The sequence below is a fragment of the Vombatus ursinus genome, unplaced genomic scaffold (genome assembly GCF_900497805.2).
Source record: "Vombatus ursinus unplaced genomic scaffold, bare-nosed wombat genome assembly UNPS02004405.1, whole genome shotgun sequence".
Taxonomy (NCBI): Eukaryota; Metazoa; Chordata; class Mammalia; order Diprotodontia; family Vombatidae; genus Vombatus; species Vombatus ursinus.
In genome coordinates, this window is record NW_020944183.1 from 108,629 (window position 1) to 114,028 (window position 5,400).

Below are 5,400 nucleotides of genomic sequence, written 5' to 3' on the forward strand. Positions count from 1 at the left end.
AGGCAGGAGATGGAGGAATTTCAGACAATGGAGAAGGGCAATTTGACTTGGGAGGTGTTCCCTGAGTGAACTTGGAACTGCAATTATGCTTGAGATTTCTTCCTGTTCCTGGGACAAAGGAAGGAAGACAGCTAACCCCTGGGGGTGGTGGGAAGTAGGAGGGGGGAGAGGGAAGAGGGGAGGGGGGCACAGCTGGCTGAGTTAGTAGCAGATCTTAGGGTTCCTGAAAGCTAGGCCCAGCCCCTTCCCCTCCATTTAGCCCTCTGTGCCCACTCCCCCAGCCCCCACCTCTCACCCCCAGCCCCAGAGCTGGGAATTTCAGAGCTAACCACAACACATACACAGAATTTCTCCATTTGTGGTTTAGAAACACTGGGGCCTGACTCAGGGCTTGGAGCACAGGAGGGGCTGAAGTGGAGCAGACACGGTTGGCCACTTTTCCCCAGGACTGCCTGCAATAAGGCCTCAGGCTTCAGAGGATGCTTCATCAAGAGCTCCCCAGCTCTCTGCACTCTCATCTGGTTGCTTCTGTTCTCCCTCTACTCCAGGGCAAGAGCATCCCTTAAACAGACTGAAATCCATAACACCTGTGTGCCCTGGGACATATCTCTCAACCCCTCTCAGCTTTAGTTTCTTCATTTCTTCCATTTCAGGAAGACCTAAGTTCCAATCTGGCCTCAGACACTTACTAGCTAGATGACCCTGGGCAAGTCACTTCACCCTATTTGCCTCAGTTTCCTCATCTGTAAAATGTCAATAAGAATAGTTGTTTCGAGGATCAAATGAGATAATAATTGTAAAAGCACCCAGCACGGTGCCTGGCGCATAGTAGGCACTCTATAAATGCTTATGCCATTCTCTTTTCCTTCCTCCACAAAATGGATGGATTGGATTAGATGAGCGCAGCATCCTATGGTCAGGAGAAGTGTGTTCATTCACTAAGTATTTCTCAAGCACCTATTATATTGCCAGGCACCGTGCTAGGCACTGGGGAGTGCAAGAACAATAACGAAAAAGAAACAGGTCCTGCCCTCAAAGAGCTGATATTCTGTTGGTGAAAACATGTGCCCAGATAAATGAATACAAAATCCGTACAAACGTTAGGACTCAAAGTAGGATGGGAAGGACTTTATAAGGTAGCAATGAGGAGGGAGTGCATTCCAGGCTAGCCATGATGGAGGACAGCCCATGCAAATGCATGGAGATAAGAGATAGGATGCTGGGCACGTGAAACCAGAAGTAGACCAGCTTGTCTATAGCATAGGAAGGGGAGAAATCTGCAGTCATTCTGGAGAGAGTCGGCTGGGGACGGGTCGCGATGGGCTTGGAATGCTAAGCAGAGAAGTTCGTAGAGGCAAGTGGGAGTAATTGGGAACTCTTGAGCAGGAGAGCGACATGGTGTGAGCCATTAGGAAAATCATGCATTGGAGAGGGTGGAAAGTGGACATGGAGAGACCAATGAGGAGGCTATGAAAGTGAAGAGGAGAAAACAGATGGGAGAGATGGAGGGGGAGAAGGGAGGACAAGAAGAGGGAAGAGCCACTCTTGGATATTCCACTGGATATGCCATGGTAACCTTGACCATCCTGAGTGACTCTGGCCCATGTGTTCCCCCAAGGTCACTACAGGGAGGCTGGGGGACGGCTAGGTGGCACTGCAGTGCAGAGAGCTCCAACTCTATCCTCAGACACTTCCTAGCTGGGTGACCCTGGGAAAGTCACTTCACCCTGTTTGCCTCAGTTTCCTCATTTGCAAAATGAGGCAAAGAAGGAGAAGGCAAACCACTCCAATATCACTGCCAAGAAAACCCCAAATGGGGTCACAAAGAGTCAGACATGACTGAAATTACTGAGCAGGGAGGCTATTCAGCATGCTGTGAGGCATCCTCACTTTCTCCTGCCATCTCCAGGGTGCCAATGGAGCACATGGGCTGTCGTCACTTTCTCCTTGTGAGCAGCATATCTTTTTCTGTCATGTGTGGCTCTCATGGAATCCTTTACTCCTGGTCTTCTTTGAAGTCCTTCATCGGTTGTGTGTTGCATCCTGCTTGTGCCATGCCCCCATGCTTCCCCCCACCCCCCACCAACGATATGCTCCTCTCCATTGCCTGCTGTGTGATACTCATTTTCAATACTTCAGAGACCTCTGTGGCCCATGTCTCACAATCATATAATACTACCAGTGGAATACGAGTTTTGTAAAGATGGGCCTTTGTTTCTAGGACAAGTTTGGGGTCATTAAAGGAGCTTTGCAGTTTCCTGAAGGCCCACCTTCCTCCCCCTTCCCCCATTTAATTCTTGGCCCCACATGTGGTACATTTGTACTCTCTGTCCTGTATACACATATTGATGGACAAGTTCTATAGGCTGCCCATCCACCTGCATGTCATAATCTGGGCAAGACATTTTTTATCCACTTGGTCTTTCCTGTGTGGATGATCCTGCCAAATTCTTGTGAGGGGTTACAGCTCTCATCCAGGAGGATCTATGATGTTCTAGGGCTTGATGGAAGCAGCACACTGTTTTTACACACAGAAGCATCTAGGAATTCCTCCCCAACTTGGACTCCATGCTGGATCTTTTTCATCACAAGGGCAAATACCTTTGTTCACCCTAATCCTCCTTATTGTGTGCCTGCCTGAGGTTTATGATCAGCAGGTCATCAAACAAGGTTATCTTTGTTGAAATAGTCACTATAAGTCATTTAATACCCAGAGTATCCATAACTAAGCTGTCTCTCCCAAACCCCTTTCTTCTCTCTAGGCTAGGCCATCTTCCTCACCAGAAGGCCAACAGCACATCTCCATCATGGACAGAGCAACTGTCACTGTTTGTTCACTTAGACGGGCATGTAGCAGCCCTCAAGACCAACTCTGCTTTTTGCTCCTTGGGTCTCCTTCACTGAGGCCCAGCTTCTTCTCCCTCCCACTTCATTTTCTTCTCTTTCATTATTTAACATTTTAATCCACAATTTAATCCATAGCCCCTGAAGGAAGTGCAACTGGTTCACTCCAGGGACTGCCTGACACTTGGGCCTGGTTGGCAGTAACAATGCAAAAGAGAAAGCAGAGCCTGGGGCCCCCATGCTCCTAAGTGGCAGAGTTGGCGTTCCAACCCAGGACCTCCAACTCCAAATCCAACCCCTCACTTCTCCTCCCCAAATCCACTCTGCCTTGCCTTGACTCATGCCAGGAAAATGTTCTAATCAACCCAAGGGTCATTAAGGTCCAACCAGTCACCAGGCACTGAGCTAGGTGCTGGGGATACAATGACAAAAATGACAGGGCCCCAGCACAGAGGGGAAGATTTCAGGTCAATACAAGGAAAAAGCTGAGAGGAATGTGAGCCCGTAAAATAGGATTGGGCGGCTGCACGTGGAGGGAGAGGGGATTCTTGGTTAGGTATTTGTTGAGAAGTGATGGATTCTGAGGTCCCTGGGCTTCTGTAATAGTTGTACCCCCTTACACACAGGGTTCACAGGATGAGAGGATCCTAGATCTAGAACTGAAAGGGCTCTCAGAGGCCTATTGGTCAATGCCTTCATTTTACAGAGGAGGAAACTGAGGCCCAGAAAGGAAGTGACTTGACCAAGGTCATACAGCTAATAAACATCTGAGGTCAATTTTGCACTTAGGTCCTCTTTCACTAGTGCTGTGCTTCAAGGAGAGCAATTTCAGTCTGTAACCTTCAAGCAAGATGGTCACTGCACTTCTTCTTTTTCTGATGTCGAGGGTTCTCAGTCAGTAGCCTCTATTGTCTGAAATAGGCCTCAAGTGCCAGAGCATGGGGAGCTACCATAATGCCCAAGAGTATCCAAGGAGAGAGAGAAAGCTTTGGAGTTTCACAGGCTTTAGGAGGCAGGAAAGGGAAGTTCCTGCATGTGCTGGGGCCACAAAAAGCTGGGGACACTGGGCCCCATTCCCAGCTCTTGGGGTACCTCTAAGAAACTGGCAGGGGGCCAACAAAGAGAGGCAGGGCAGGCAGCTAGAAATAGACAGCACCCCACAGCTTACCCAGTCTCCTGAAAGTTGGGTGGCAAGAAGTCTTTTAAAAGAGCAAATTCAGCTCTTTCCTTTCTCTCAAGATGGCAGACAAAAAACCCCCCCAAAGGAACTAAAGGAAAAGAAGGTCCGAAAGGAAAAAAAGGAGAAAAACAAGAAGGAAGATGTGGCTGAAAAGGTGGTGAAAAAGCCTCGAAAGCTCTGCAGCCAGAACTCACTCCTGGCTCAAGGGATAGGTAGAAACTCTAGGTCTGCAATGTATTCCCAGAGAGCCATGCACAAACGGAAATATGCTGCCCCAAAAACCCAGATTGAAAGGAAAAAGAAAAGTTGCCTGCTACTATCTCAAAGCTAGTTGGTGGTGATAAGAATAGAGGAACCCATGGGGCAGGTAGGTGGCGCAGTGGATAGAGCACCAGCCCTCGAGTCAAGAGGACCTGAGTTCAAATCCGACCTCAGACATATAACACTTGACACTTACTAGCTGTGTGACCCTGGGCAAGTCACTTAACCTCAATTGCCTCACAAAAAAAAAAAAAAAGAATGGAGGAACTCGTGTGGTAAAGATTCATAAGATGCTGATGACATTTTGTGAATCTTTACCACACGGGTGCCCAGAAAGTTGCTAAGTCATGGCAAAAATCCCTTTAGCCGGCATGTGAGGAGACTTTGATCTAGCATCACCCCAGCATGGTCCTGATCATGCTCACTGGCTGCCACAGGGGCAGGCGAGTGGTTTTCCTGAAGCAGCTGGCTAGTGGCTTGCTACGGGTAACTGGACCTCTGACCATCAATAGTGTTCATCTGAGAAGGACCCATCAGAAATTTGTCATTGCCACCTCTTTCAGGTGTAAAAATTCCAAATCATCTTACTTGTGCTTACTTCAAGAAGAAGACGCTCCACAAACCTAGACACCAAGAAGGAGAGATTTTTGACACAGAAAAAGAGAAATACGAGATATAGCAGTGCAAGCCTGATCAGGAAACAGTGGCCTCTCAGATCCTGCCCCAAATCAAGAAAATTCCTTAGCTCAGTGGCTACCTGCGTTCTATATTCTCTCTCTCCAATGGAGTTTATCCTCACAAACTGGTGTTTTAAATGCCTTGCACAGAACTCTTATTAAAATATTTAGAATAACAAAAAAAAGAGCAAATCTTGTTTTTCTGCTGATTTCCATTCATAGCTCAGAGAATCGATCTTTTCATTCCTGGTTCATCTTTGATGGTCGGGCTCCTCAGACTCTCCCTTGACTCTGGTGAAGTGGTCTCCCTCCATCTGGGAATTAGGATCAGAGATTTAGAATTGGAAGGGATTGAGAATAACCTGGGGCCTCATGGCTGTACTTTGTTGTTGTTTAGTCATTTCCGTTGTGTCCAACTCTCTGAGACCCCATTTGGGG

At 47.8% G+C, this 5,400-nt stretch overlaps 1 pseudogene; it reads left to right on the forward strand.

The window, feature by feature from the left end:
- The first annotated feature begins 1,395 nt into the window (after window positions 1-1,395).
- LOC114023178 lies at window positions 1,396-5,099 on the forward strand (annotated as a pseudogene).
- The last annotated feature ends 301 nt before the right edge of the window (window positions 5,100-5,400 follow it).